The sequence below is a fragment of the Sapajus apella genome, unplaced genomic scaffold (genome assembly GCF_009761245.1).
Source record: "Sapajus apella isolate SASKATOON/1434 unplaced genomic scaffold, GSC_monkey_1.0 scaffold54, whole genome shotgun sequence".
Classification (NCBI taxonomy): domain Eukaryota; kingdom Metazoa; phylum Chordata; class Mammalia; order Primates; family Cebidae; genus Sapajus; species Sapajus apella.
In genome coordinates, this window is record NW_022436994.1 from 13,104,376 (window position 1) to 13,120,540 (window position 16,165).

Here is a 16,165-nt window from a genome sequence, read left to right on the forward strand (position 1 = left end):
TAAAATGCTTCCTTCCAGGCATCTTGGTTCCATTTGTGTGACTGTGACCTTCAAATGTCCCATGACAGCACTGACACTGTACGGCAGTGGTTCTTCATCATTTGTGGAGTATAGTCTCCTTGAGAAAACCAGAAGCACCATGGAAATATGTACGTAATTCAAATGAGATTGTGCACACAGTTATAGGAGGTATGCAGTCCCCTTGATACCCGTCAGTGAATGCCCAAGTCACCTCTGGCCACTGACATTAAGAGAAAGTATTAAGTACAGCTGGCCTAATGCAAGGTCTCAGATTTTCTTTTTCTTTTTGTATTTTTTCTTCCTCTTTTCCTCATTTAAGAAACAGCACCACCAGGAGCAGGGACTTTCGCATATACAGTAAAAATGTACAGTATCTTCAATGCAAAGTTGGACGGGTGCCAACCCCCTCCCCCTCCCCACTCAGAAGCATCTTCATTTGAATTTAAAGGGGTGGATGAGTGACAGCAAGACTCTGTTCTCCTTCTGACAGGGCTTTGGCAGATCATTGGTTGTCATCAAACCTATTCCATTTCTTGCTCCCTGCCAGGAATTCCACCTACATGCCTGATGGCAATTAGTCCCTTGTAGGTGCTAATGAATAAAACGCAGCACGTAGACTTCACGAGGATGAAAAAGCCCACGATCCAGATCCAGAGAGTCACTCCAAGAATCAGTCCCCCACCCCGGCCCCCCTCCAATATAGCTCTCACTCTGTCCAGCCAAATGCTGGAGCCAGCCAGCCGCCCCCCACCCCCACCCCCTTCTTCTGTGCACTTGGCCATGGGAAATAGAAAGCAGCTATTTGATGAGGACACAACTAAGCAGAAATCAAGATTTTAGAGCATGAAGTATTACTTGTTTTTCAATTTCTGTCACAGGCTGGGATGATACCAGTTTAGGACAGTCTGTGTCAGAGAATTTGAGCTGAATCTCCAAACCCAAACATGCTTTGGAAGAAACATTTAGAGACCTTGTTGGGAAGCACTCTGCACTGAGTGAGGATTGTATTATCGGTAGTTCCCAAGACTTGCTAATAATCAGATGTCCCTAAGCGGCCTTTAAAAGCTCAGATTCTTTGAACTTGTCTCTGCAGATTCTTGGTCAGAAGGCCTAGAATAGAACCTGAAAATCTAAATTTTAAAAAAATCTTCCCAGATGCATCTGATGCTCACACTAGATTCGGTACTTCTCAATTAGCCAAACTCTTATGTCCCATTCATCTCCAGGAATAGGTGTTGATTGAAAAGTTCTCAAAGGTTGTGCTCACAATTCATTTGCACCTTGACTGTGCTCGGAGAATTGAAAAAAAAAAAAATTATCCTTGGTAATCTGACCATGTATCAGAGATGAATTAATATTCAAAGATTCTTTTGAAATTGAAGCTGTAGGTGATTTTTAAATGTTTCTTATACTTTTATTATAATTTTCAAATGTTATACCTTTACTGAATAATGAGCAGGGTATTTTTTAATAATAAAAAGGCAGCAAATATAATTTTTAAATATATTTTTGCATTTCAACAGAAACTGATTTGCTCACAGAGAAAACTGTATTTCAGTATAATTGAGTTTCTTTAAAACCTATGTGTTTTTAGTACAGGCACTGAAAAACATTACTTAGGAAAGGGGCCCCTGGAACTAACCAGACTTTCACGTTGACAGTCCAAAGAATAAAAGAGATTAAGAACCACTGGTATGCCAAAGATTAGTTTATTATTCATACTTTGCATGTATATAAGTATTGTCTCCCTAGGATTTCAAAATACATCATAAAACAGTTGTAGCTACAAGCCTTGGAATGACCTGTGCTTACAGCGTGGTCTCTTCTAATGGTAGCAAACCAAAGAAAGTGGCAGGAAAGAAATTTTTCTTCCAGTTTTCATGGGCCCCAAAGGTTAAGAGAGCTTAAATGAGATTCCCCAGAGCATTCGAACTCCATCATGTTTATCGGAAAGAGAACTTAATCCAAAACCTTTGAGGTTTGTCCTTCTCTAGTCAATATCTATTTCGGCAAAACAATCATGGTTCTAAAGGATAAGAGTGAAGCAAGGAAGAAAGGAGAGATTTTTCTTTCTGATAGTGAAATGGGCAGGTGCAGTTGAGACGGAAAGGCCATAATTAAAACATTGTTCAGCTGAGGTACTGTAGACGTCCATGCAAGACTGCACAAATCCTTCACCTGCCCCACATGCCTGAGTTCAAGGTTTTGGCAGAAAAGGAAGCCGAAGGTGCCCTGCCATTCAAGAAACAGAGCCCTAGAGCCTGAACTTTAGTACCCTCGAGGTACACACAGAGGAAATTCTACACTGCCAAACCAGTAAAATTGGTTTGTGTAAAACTCATGCATTTTAAGGCACATAAGAAAGAAAAAGAAAACACTTTTTAATCGGACATATAGTTATGTGGCAAGACGTATACACATATTGGAGTTTTAAAAATCTAGTCAGATAAATATTGTTATTTCTATTATGTAGGTAAGAAATTAAGCCTGGAAAGTTATGTAACTTATCCAATGTCAGACTCTCAATTATTTTATTTTTAACTGGCTGAATTCTAGGATGAACATTGACTACCTTTACCTATGATCATATTAGAGCATTGTAGGCTAAGAAAAGTGGCTAGCGCAGGGTTGGAAAATTCTTGGCACTTCCTTTCATCCCATACTTGTGACAGACCTCATAAATCTGAAGTCTGTGCTATTTCTTTCCCGGCCCAGAAAGCTGCTCAGTGGGACATTTCAGGAAATCACTACAAATTAGCTATAGCCAGCACATAGGTGGCACCTGGAGTCCAGGACAGCCAAGTTCAGGGGACAGGATGGGACTGGAGAGGGGACAGGTAGAGCTGATTGAAAGGAGTTGCCCTCCTCCCCAGCCTCTCAGTCTCTTCCCCAGGCTCTATGGAAGGAATATTCTATAGAAACTCTTATACCTCTTAAAATATTACCTCAATCATTGAGAAAATAATATTCTCTGGTAATAGTTTATTGTGTTCACTACCCTATAAAATCTCTCACAGGTCTGGATTAAAAAGAAATAGACTGCTTTACACAAAGGATTTGATCTTTGTGGAAGAAATGACTTACTCCTTAACTGGAAGTTAAGGCAGATTTCTTTCTTTCATTTTATTTTTTATTTTTATTTTATTTTTTTAATTTGAAAGAGCTTTCCCACATCCCTTTGTGGGTAGCTGCCTCCTCTGCATATGTGTAAACCAGCTGTCCTTGGGAATGACACAGGCCCCCACAATGTCATGGGGTAAGACATGTGGGAGGTGACTGAGAACCTTGCACAGCTATGGTAGGTGGGGCTACTAGGAGTGGTGGGCCAGGCAATGCTTTGCCAGGGTTCAAAGCCAGGAGGCCAAGGCCTTTGACCTGGACTGCCATCTTTCAGGATGCAGGCCAAGCACTGCAGAGGCCCAATATAGGCAGGGAGTCAATCAGGATAACTTAAGAGGGGAAAAAAAAAGACTCTGCCTTTGCTCGAGTTCTCCAGATTGGCTCTCCAGATGGCCCTCTTTTCTCTGGTAAATTATGCAACAAGCTGCTTCAGCCGAGTTTTGCAGACCTGGATGATCTTGAACTGATTTCAACAAACGGGCGGACTCGTGGGGTTGCAGGGCTTTCTCCTAGTCCTTTCATCCAAGGAAGAATACTGCGGAAAGAAAAACCAGATCATTCCTGGTACCTGCCATAGAAACAGAGCAATGCACACACAAAAGTGATCACTCCTTTATGCTTGCCTTTTTAAAAGAAATGGTTTTGGAGAAGCTAAGAGGCTGTCATGTCAAGGAAGGTTAGAGTTCATCACTATTACTCCACAAAGAGGAATTCAGCCTTGTGTATCCTCACTAATTAAATGCCAGAATCACTCTCTAGTCCATTCTGTGCTGGCATGGAAAAAGTAGAAGGGTTGCTTTTCAGCATAAGGAGGTATGAGGGTCTCACTCTCTGCTGCTATTAACATTTCCTGGAACCAAAATCAATAGTGCATGCAAATGAGTCCCTGATTATTTCTTTGATTTGCAGAATGTCTCCTCCCACTGCACCCTCGTGGCTGAGGCAGAATGGATTAGCTCATCGGGCCCTGGGGGTGCTCTCAGTGCTGAGGAACACAGGGTGAGGGTGGGCAGTGGGTGGCAGGGCCACTCTGTGCCTTCCCACTCCCCGCAGCAGGATCACAGTCCTGATACAGCTTCTTCCTGTCCCCATGCAAAGCAGAGGCTCTGGAGCCAGCTTTGCCACTGAGGAGGGAGGATGGCAAAGTGGGAACAGGAGGCAGAGTCAATAGGCCAGGGGGCAGGGAGAGCAGATGGGTAGGTGGTGGCTGAGCTCAAAGCTACTACACGAAGGGAACAACTCGTTATGAAGTGCAATTTGGGAACTAAGAGGAGGGAGAAAATAAAGAGAAGTTTCTGTGGCAAAATTATTTCTTGAGCTGATGAAGGTGTGCAAAAACCAAATTGCAATTCACCCAACTGTTGGTTCAACACAAGCTTATTATGTGCCTTTCAGACCCTGCACCGGGAATTGGAATGCAAATAAGAGCAAGATATGGTCCCTCCTTGTAGTCTTAAGCAGTGAGACCTTTTAAACACAATAAAATATAATGTGATAAACAGCCAAATAGAGAAACACTGTGTACTGAGGGACAGAGAGGGGGTACCGACACAGAGGCCAGAGCTGAGGAGAAGCCAAGCATATGAGGAGGCGGTGCTATGTGGGATCAGGAGGTTGACTACGGTTTCTGAGATGGCAAAGAAGAGAGGGAATTGCTGGCAAAGGGAGCTGCAAGACCAGTGGCATGGAGGTAGGGGTGGAAGAGCCCACTCCTGTATGTGACAGTGGTACTTCTAAGACAGCCATGCTGACTGAGAACAGGCTATGGGGACGGAAGGTAGTCGTTTACTCCTGGACATGGAAAGAGGCTGACATAGGATTATAGGCACCTTACACGTCATGCCAAGAACTTTGGGTTTTCCTTTGGACAGTAAGCACATTTGAAGGAGATGATAAGAGGAAGTAATAAGATCAACAGAAAGAGAAGGCAGTTTGGGAAAGGATCAGTGACTGTTTAAATCCTGGTTCCCCAAACCAAAGATGCCTCAGCCTTCCTTTCAGCATAAAGCCCCTAAGTGTCTATTAGAGCAGGGCCTGGCCCATTTGGCAACTCCAACTATAATTCACAGCCGATTTGGTTATTGGTTATGCCTCTGAGAAGAAAACCACTGTAACCTAACAGTGAAGAAAATGCTAGCATGATTAAGCTATGTGTATTCATTCATTTATTCGGGCATTATCTGGTGTCCTCTAGGAAGACACTCTGCAAGTCAAGCTGGCACTGGTTCAACAATAAGAAACGCTACAATCTTGCTCCCTGACCTCTTAAAGGTTTTGGTGAAAAAGGGAAAATGTAAACATACAACACATAAGTAGAAATCATGTTGGCATCAAAGGAAATGACCAGAAAGCCAAAAGAGAAAATAACAGGGTAGAGGAAAGGAACCAAATTTGTGTAATATCTGAGGACTAGTTTCAGGAAATGGATAAGGTCTGTAGCAGATTGGGAAGAAGGGTGTGGCCTAGAACGAGTGAGATGATGCTGGAGAACCTGTCAGAGGCCAAAGTGTACATGGCCGTGTAGGCAGGTTAAAAGGGGAGTCTGTTATTCTACATTTAACTGAAAGCCATTGAAAAGCATAATTTAAGGGTTGTTTCGTTTTGTTTTGTTTTTATGACATTCTGGCAACTGTTCGAATGGATCAGAGCAAGGAAAGGTGAGAGAAATGGAGAAGCCAGCTAGAGGGCAGCAGCTCAGGGAAAGGATGATAATACCTTAGAATATAGTCATTCATGAGAAGGAGAAGAGCAGGTGAATATGACCATTTCTGAGGATCTAAGAAAACTGCAACTAGAAAGCACTCTGTTTAAAATACAAGAAATTAGAGGAAATTGAATCTGTGGAGTTATTAATTAGGTGATGGAATTTCTGAGAAGTCCACAGGGGAAAGTGAGGTAACCTGGAGATTAAACAACACCTTCTCATCTGGTCCCACTAGCAGAGAATGATGAAGGCTGGAGGGATCTTCATCCATTCGCCAGGCTTCTTGGCTGGAGGGACCAGGTGAGGAGATGGCATCACTAGAGCTTCTGGCCAAAAGTCTTCTGGTTAAAAGCTGGAGCTATTGAGAAGACACCACCTCAAATAAGTAGAGAAAAAAGGAATCTTTTCTCTCCTTCATTCCTGCTCCATTTATCCTATCGATGCCTCCAGCGGATGGAGCACAACCACCAAATCAGCTGACATGGATGCCTGGGAGCACAACTTTCAGCACTAAATCACCTGTATTACAGAACAGAGAATAGAAAAGATGAAGAATGGATCTGAGTATCCAGAACTGGTGTAATATACTACCTGCATTTTAAGGGAGTTTTGACATGACTTGGTGATGAGTGAAATATGGGAAGATAAGCAAGGAAGAAATTGCAAGAATAATCACAAGGCTCTGGCTTGAGCACCTCTGTACAGAAAGGGGTGGCATGAACAGGACAGAGAAGGCATGGGGCAGAAGGAGATTTGGTGAGAAGAAGAATAGAAATTTCGTTTGGGAGATGTTAAGTGTGAGATGCTTATTAGATATAAATTTAAGCACCTATTTTAGTCTGGACATTTCATTTGGAGATCTCGTGTTCAAAACAGAAGAAGTCAACCCTTTTGGTTTGGAAGTTGTCAAAATTAGGTTTTATTTATAGCCATGAGAATTGGTCAGTAAATCAAGGAAGATAATTTAGAATAAAAAGGCTTAAGACTGATCCCTGATGAAGTCCAATACTTAGAGGGCAGACAAATGAGGAGGAATTAAGGAAATATGGAAGCCCATCTTACCAACACAAATAAACACACAAATGAAATCTACCACTCGTGACTGACAGCAATTTACCCTCCAGCTACCAACTATGTTTCTGCTCGTCCTTTTCAGCAGAACCTCTTGATTCAATTGTCTTTATTCACGATCCTCAATTCCCCATACTCGCATTCTATCCTGAGCCCCTCTGCCTGGGCCCTCAATATGATTACTCATGTCAAAGTCATTAATGACTTTCACATTTCTAAATACAATGGTTAATTCTCAACTGATCTTACTTGACCCATCAGTTGGCTGACTGCTTCACTTATGAGAATGAAAGAAGGAGCCATTAATAATTATGCATAGACAGCAGAGGTAATTGAAGCCTGTCCTGGGCAAACTAAGAACTGTAGTCTCTCTACCAGCCTCAGGAGACACAGGTTTTTACCCCCTGCTCTTTAAAGAATTTATCTTTTTGGACTTTCAAGGCACCACATCTAGTTTTCTTCCTCATTTGATGTCAGTTGTTTGCGGTCTCCCGTGATGTTTTTCTCATCAACTAGACAACTACACTTTTGAGGGCCTCACGGCTCAGACATTTTCTTGTCTTCAAAACCCAATTCCTTGGTGATCTCATCCAGTATGATGACTTGCAAATCCATCCATATGCTGGTTTTTCTGAAATGTGTCTCTCTTGTTTGAAACTCTACCCAAACGCAAATATTTCATTACACCCATATACCACCTCTACAACCAAAACTCTGATCACCCTCCCCAAACCTGATCTGTCATATTTTCCATTTAAATTAATACAGCTGCATTCTTTTTCTAAAATTCATGTCGAAAAGCTTAGAGTCATTCTTGACTCCTTTATCTCGTTTTTTCTTTTTTCATGTCTACACCTAACCCATCAACAAAAACCATCATCTATCTGTAACTCCGTGTATCTCCGGAATTCAAATGCTTTTTAACACATCCACCGCAAGCACCCTGGTTCAGTGACCAGACAACCATAGCCACCTACCTGTTTCTATCCTTGTTCCCAGGCCATCTCTTCCCAATTCAAAAGCCAGCATGATTCTGTGAGATGTGTTAGATCTTGTCACTTATCAGCTGAAAATTGTTTCTATGATTCCTATATCACTTGAAATACACAAAGTCCTAATAGACCCTAGTAGGTCCCCAATTTCCTTTCTCACTGCCCAGACCTCATCCACTGACCTTGCCTCCCCATCTTCTTCAGACACATAGACGTCCCTTACTGGGCATCTGTCCCAGCTATTTCCTCCCGGAAAGTTCACCTACCACTTATCCCCGCTGGTGGCCCTCCATCTTTATTGTTCATATGTCACCTCAGAGAGAACTTCTCTAATCTCCCTTCTCAAAACTGAACCCCTTCATGCCTCTTCATACCTCATAGTTTTATTTTTGTCCTTAACATTTATCATCATCTGACATACTATCCATTTTAGGTGTTTATTTTACTGTTTGTCTCCCCACGTGGGAACGCCAGCTTAGCAGGGTGGGAGATTTTATCTATGTTGCTTACTATCATATCCCAGCTCTTGGAACTGTGCCCAATGCAGAGTATGAACTCAATGAATGTTTGTTGAGTCAATGGTGAATAAGATGGGCGGGTCATAAAAGAAGAAAGAAACCCAAGAGAGGATTGTGTTACAAAAGCCAACAAGAAGAGAGCTTCAACAAGAGGAGAGTGATGAACTCTGGTGCCCAGTGCTATTGAGACAGCTCCTGAGATGGGATTTGGCATCATGGAGTTTTCTTACTATTTTGGGAAAGAAAAGTTTCAGTGAAAAGGTAGAGAAAAAACACAGACTGAAAAGAGACACAGACTGGAAGGAGTGAAGTCTGAATGGGAGGAGATGAAGGGGTCACTACAGCATGGGTAGCCAAGAAGCTTGGCAGTGACAGACAGAGGAAAGAGAGAGTGCTGAAGCTGAAACAGTCAGTGTCATCATCAATTCTCAGCTAAGCTCCAAAACCAAGATGCTTCTTTGATTCTTCATCGCTTAACCCTACCATCCAATCATAAAATTCTCACAACTGAATCTCACAATTAGAAGACCTCTCAATCCCACTCCTTATTTCTATTGTCACAGTTTCAGTGTTTCAATTTATTACTAGTACAGCCCTGTGTTGCTTAACGAGATGTGGGTATATTCTGAGAAATGCATCATTAGACAATCTGATTACCTGAACATCGTAGCGTACTTAACACAAGCTGAGGTTGTATAACCTACTACACACCTAAGCTGTATAGCATAGCCTACTGCTCTTAGGCTACAAACAGTGCAACATGTTACTGTATGAATTCTGTAGGTAATTGTAGCACAATGGAAAGTATTTTTGTATCTAAATATAAAAAAGAACAGTAAAACTATGGTATAAAACTTTTTTTTAAATAGTAAACTGTATAGGGCACTTATGATGAATGGAACTTGCAAGACTGGAAGTTGCTCTTATCAGTGAGTGAGTGGAGAGTGACTGTGAGGCCTAGGGCATTACTGTAAACTACTGCAGACCATAAACACTGTGCACGTAAGCTACACTAAATTTATATTTTAAAATTTCTTCAATAATAAGTTAACCTTACGTACTGCAACTTTTTAACTTCACAAACTTTTAGTTTTTTTGTTTCTTAACTCATTTGTAATAGCTTAAAACACAAGCACATGGTACAGCTGTACAAAATATTTTCATTTGCATATCCTTATTCTATAAGCTTTTTTCCATTTTTAAATTTTTTACTTACATTTTTACATTTTTAACTTTTTTATTAAAAACTAAGACACAAGCACACACAGTAAATTTTGACACAGGGTCAGGATCACCGATATCACTGTCTTTAACCTCCACACCTTGTCCCATTGCGATGTCTTCAGGGTCACTAACACATGGAGCTGTCTCTCCTGTGATAAAAATGCCCTAAGCCTAATGCTAATTTTAACCATAAACCCTAATCCTAACCCACCCAAAGGATCTGCCTGAGACTGTTTTAGAGTTGACTTTTTTTTAATAAGTAGGGGTACACTCTAAAATAATGGTCAAAGTTATAGCAAATACATAAACCAGTAACACTGTCATTTATTATTGTCCTCAAGTATTATGTACTGTACATAATTGGATGTGCCAGATTTTTATACATTTGGCAGTGCAATAGGTTTGTATATACCAGCATCATCACATGAATAACGTGTTGTGCTACAATGTTACAATGGCTTATGACATCAGGAGGTGATAGAAATTTTTCAGCTCCATTATAATCTTATGGAACCACCATCATATATGTGGTCTATTGACTGAAACTTCATTATGTGGGACACGACTACATACTAATAGAATCCTTACTATCAGTAAGCAGGCTGGCCTCTGGTTGGCTATATTTCTGGAGTTATCTGCTGGGAAACGACATAGGCTATGATTACAAGATTAAGTGAGGTAACAGGCAGAAAAGAAACTGATAAAAATAGCAGGGGTGATCTTCCAGCCCCTACTGTTGCTCAAAAACCAAGTCCAAAGAGGTATATCAAACTTAGGATACCCTTAGCAAAATCAATAATCAGTGGATAATGAACGTGGGAAAAGTTGGGTGTGGCAACCAGATTTTAAAGTGGCAGCTATTCTCAGCACATGGTGATTATCTAAACCAGGGAAGGGGATTCAAGATAAGATGGGAGAATACTGGTTCTAGGTCTATGCCCAGATCAAAGGAAGCCAACAGGAGTAAACAGGAGACTTGTTGTTCTTAGCCGATGGGCTGAAGCAAAAAAATGGGTACCAAAGATTGGAATGAAGAGATTGGATGAACAGACACCTAGAACCTGAGCAGAGATTTCTGGAACAAATGGGTCATGTGGCATGAAGGTAGGCAGGGTGACTAGACTCTTAGGCTCCCAGGAATCCAGGACTCCAGGATCAGGACACCAATATTTTTTTTTCAGACCTCATTTTCTGGAGGCAAAGCAGCTGTTCCTGTATCACCTGGTCTGGTTTTTGTTTAACTTGGCTGTGAGATTGCGGGAGGGGAACAGTAACGTGGGGCTGGGCAGGCTGTAAATGACCCTAACGGGTCTTCATGCCTTCTTTCTCTCCTTTAGTTCCATTTCCTCCTCCTCAGGATCATTAGAGTTATCTTCCTAGGGTACGTTCTGATCACACCACTTGTATGACTTAAATTGCTTAGTCATTTTTCCAAGCCACACCCTTAGCACGGTAAACCAGGCATTTCACAACCTGAGTCTAACTTAGCTTGATTCCTCCTACTTTCTCCACTCTCAATCCATGCAAACAAGGGCTGCTGCTCTCCTTTTGAACTCCTCAAGCTTATCTAATGCCATTGTTGCTGCAATTCCCCTGCAGCAATGCTTCCTCTTCTACTTTCTCTATTGGAAGAATTCCTATTCATCCGCGAAGGTCCTTTTTATCATCAGCATCTTCCCCAGCAATATTGTCTTTGTTCTTTTTCATTTTAATTGTTTGTTCCTATTTAAAAAATGTATTTAGAATCTACCTCATTTCAAAACAGGTCCAGACTTAATAAACAATTATAAAATGGCACAGTGATATAAATATTAGGATTCTGGGGGGGAGGGGGAAGAAAAAACAGCCACAGAGACAGAAAATGGAACCAAGAATGTGTCTGATCTAATCAAGCATACCAAGGAGTCCTGTACAGTTGCTAAAAGGTGGGCCACAAATTGAGCATTAGGCTTTCCCACAGCAAAGATGAGGAGAGAAATGTGGGCAGTTGCAAATTTTCTTTTGCCCATAAAATAAACATCAAACAATTGGTCAGTGGATACATAGCTATTCTTCACATGTACACTAAAAGAGAATTTTTTCCCCAAGGTTTACTTATAAAGAATAAACTGTATAATGCAACAGAAAACACCCTCTACAAACATCTCTACAGGAGAAACAGCTGTTAGTATCATAAGGAGTGCCTTCAGGATTGATGGCATATTAGCAAAGCACAATCAGTTAAACCAATTCTACAGGGGAGACTGGTCCAGATTATGTAATTCTCAGCTTCTCTGACTTGGTTTAAAAGGGTAATATTTTTGGACTAAGATGTCTGAAAATCTCTCCAGTTTTCTAACCTCTCTAAATTTATTAACACACATTTTTGCATGTATTTTTTATTTTTTGGTGTTCATAACCCTTTTAAAGTCCTTAGGCTAGGCCTTACGGTTTAAGAATCTCTAGGAAAATAGACTAACTATCCTTTATATATGTTGCTTTGCTAATACACAGATAATTTGTGTTTCCAGTGGAGTTAGAAGCAAATGTCTTAATATGACATCCTGTAGCTAGTTATGGAGATGGGTGAGAATGGCATCTCCCAAAGAAAAACTGAGTCAGCTATCAATGACACATAACTAAATAAAAGATCATCATACCCTAACTGGGAAGTAAGACAAAGAGAACTTACAGGCAGGAAGTTCTCTAAAACATAAAAATGAGCCATTTAGGTTCAATTTTCTTCAATTTGTATGATCAAAATAATTTGTTCTATAAATTTTACAGGTGAGTGTAAGGGTTTCCCAGCTTAACCATAAAACAGCCTCAATAAAGCCCATATGATGCCTACTTTTGATCAAGGGATAATTCTTGTGTGTGCTTGTGAATTATGCCAAGCTAAATAAATGAAGTAGCTTGCTGAATGAGATTGCCAATGATGTGTCAGGTAAACATTAAGGAACTTCCATTTTAGGTGATATCATCTGGTAATAATTAGATACAGCCAGTGCCCAGGATTCCCTACTCTTAAACACTGATCTAGTAATGGTCCAGATGTTGCTTCGCAGGCAGGCATAGTGATGCAGCCAATTACCTCTTGACATTCCAATTCTCTCAACAAGCCTTGGTATTAATGAAGGACAACATCAAAAGTCACAAATTAGAAGCAAATTTCTTAACACTTGAGATAATTGCTCAGTGCTTGGCTGCAACATTTTAAGCTTTCAAAATGTGATGACCTGGGTAAATATTTCAATAAAAACAACAGTTCAATATCATTTTGAACTCAGCTGTTTTATAAACATAACATGTTATGATGCCCTGGTTCCATTTCTTTAAAATCAATTTTTTAAAAAAATCATTAAAACCTATTAACAGTAACTGTATAAGAAGAGAACTGGGCACGGTGGCTCATGCCTGTAATCCTGGCACTTTGGAAGGCCAAGGCGAGTGGATCACTTGGGGTCTGGAGTTTGAGACCAGCCTGGCCAACATGGTGAGACCCCATCTCTACAAAAAAATACAAAAAATCAGCTCAACATGGTGGTCTGTGCCTGTAATCCCAGCTACTTGGAAGGCTGAGGCAGGAGAATTGCTTGAACCTGGGAGATGGAGGTTGCAGTGAGCCAAGATCACACCACTACACTCCAGCCTGGGTGACAGAAACAGACTCCATCTCAAAAAAAAAAAAAAAAAGAAACACACACATATAACTGGCTAGCCACATGTAGGAGAATCAAACTGGATCTTCATCTGTCTCCTTATACAAACTACAACTTAAGGCAGATTAAGGACTTAAACCTAAGACATGAAACTCTAAAAATTCCAGAAGATAAGTTTGGAAAAACTCTTCTAGATATTTGCCTAGGCGAAGAGTTCATAGCCAAGAACCCAAAAGCAAATGCAATAAAAACAAAGATAAATAGCTGGGACCTAATTAAACTAAAGAGCTTTTGCACGGCAAAAGGAACAATTGGGAGAGTAAACAGACAACCCACAGAGTGAAAGAAAAGCTTCACAATCTATACATCTGACAAAGGACTAATAGCCAGAATCTACAATGAACTCAAACAAATCAATAAGACAAAAGCAAACAATCCTATCAAAAAATGGGCTAAGGACATGAATCGACAATTCTCAAAACAATTCTCAGATATACAAATGGCCAACAAATATGTGAAAAAATGCTCAACATTGCTAATGATCAAGGAACTGCAAATCAAAACCATAATGCGATGCCACCTTACTCCTGCAAGAATGGTCATAATCAAAAAATGTTGGCATGGATGCAGTGAACAGGGAACACTTCTACAATGCTGGTGGGAATGTAAACTAGTATAACCACTTTGGAAAAAAGTGTGGAGATTCCTTAAAGAACTAAAAGTAGAACTACAATTTGATCCAGCAATCCCACTACTGGGTATCTACCCAGAGAAAAGAAGTCATTATTCGAAAAAGATACTTGCACACACATGTTTACCACAATTCACAATTGCAAAATTGTGGAACCAACCCAAATGCCCATCAATCAAGTGAATAAAGAAATTGTGGCATATATATATATATATATATATTTATATATATGTACAACGGAATACTATGCAGCCATCAAAAGGAATGAATTAACAGCATTTGCAGTGTCCCAGGTGGGATTGTAGACTATTATTCTAATCGAAGTAACTCAGGAATGGAAAACCAAATATTGTATGTTCGCACTGATATGTGGGAGCTAAGCTATGAAGATGCAAAGGCATAAGAATGATGCAATGGACTTTGGAGACTTGGGGGGAAGAGTGGAAAAGCAGGCGAGGGATAAAAGTGTACAAATATGGTGCAGTGTATACTGCTTGGGTGATGGGTGCACCAAAATCTCAAAAATAACCGCAAAAAAAACTCACTCATGTAACCAAATACCCCCTGTACTCCAATAACTTATGGACAAATAATTTTTTAATTAAAAATAAATAAATAATTATAGAAGTGTGTAATACACATATAAAATGTCATAAAATGTAGTGATACAGTTTGGCTGTGTCCCCATCCGAATCTCACCTTGAACTGTAGTTCCCATGATTCCTACATGTCCTGGGAGGGACTCAGTGGGAGGTCATTGAATCATAGTGGCAGTTACCTCCATGCTGTTTCTGTGATAGTGAGTAAGTTCTCATGAGATCTGATGATTTTTACAAGGGGCTTTTCCTGCTTTTGCTCATTCTTCTCCTTTCTGCCATCATGTGAAGAAGGATGTTTGTTTCACCTTTTGCCATACTTGTGAGTTTCTTGGGGCCTCTCCAGCCATGCACAACTGTGAGTTGATTAAAGCTTTTTCCTTTATGAATGAAAACCACACAACAAAAGAGAAGAGACAGGGGTTTTTTAAAACAATGATTCTCAACTGTGGGACGATTTTACCTTACCATCCAGGGGACATTTACCAATCCAATGTCTGGAAGCCTTTTTTTGGAGAGATAGGGGGTCTGGCCATGTAGCCCAGGGTGGTCTTAAACTTCTGGCCCCAGCCTCCCAAAGCACTGAGATTACAGGCATGAACTACTGCACTCAGCCAAGAAGACATTTTTTTGTTGCTGCCACTGGAGAAGGGAGTGCTGCTGGCATATAGTGAGTGGAGGGCAGGGTGCTATTAGTATAAAGTTACCATGGTTTAATTTATTTTAAAGAGATCCTTGAAAGAAGCCATGAATGAACACAGTATGAAGGCAGAGCTGTGCTCTGATGCAGAGAAGGGGACAAGGTGGAGTCAGATGCACATGTTTAGCTGACTGGAGCTGGTAGTGGCCCTGAGGGGTCTCTGCCAAAAATTGCACTCCACAGAGCTCAGTGGGGAAATCCTGATGTAGTGCAAATAAAATGCAGCTTTAAATCCTTTAGATCTATATTATAATCGTGCATTGACTGCCCACTAATTTCATCAGTTTGGGTAAGTGATTTACTCTCATCAAGCCTTAATTTCCTCCTCTGAGAAAAGGGAACAATCTTGTTCACTTCACTGGGTCATTGTGCCACTAAATAGAATGTAAAACTCCAAAGCCAGCACCTAAGACATGGTACTTAGTATTTGTTAATTTATTTTCAACTAAATTCTTTTCATCCTCTGAATGCCAGAGTTGGCCCGGTAATACTCACTGAAAGATCTTTAGTGTTTGAGGCTTATGACTATATATTGATTCATTAACACATTTAAACTATTATGAAAGATTTTATAGCAACATTATAAAAAGAAAAGGAAAACATTTCAAAATCCAGTATTTGTAGGACTAGTCACTCACCAAAACAACCCATGTGTTTAATTAATAATGATCTATAGCTTGTTTCTACAAAACATAGATGTGATTTATTATTGTGCTGTAGACATGCAGAGTATGAATGCAAAGTTTATAGCAGAGTAAGATATTAGACATCTATTGTTTAGCTTGCCTAGACTAGCATACAAGCTTCTGCTGGGAAATCCTTCCTCTGTTTTAAGATTTGGGGTTTACATGGGAGCTTCTCTTGGTTTATAAATCCTTCCGCCTTGA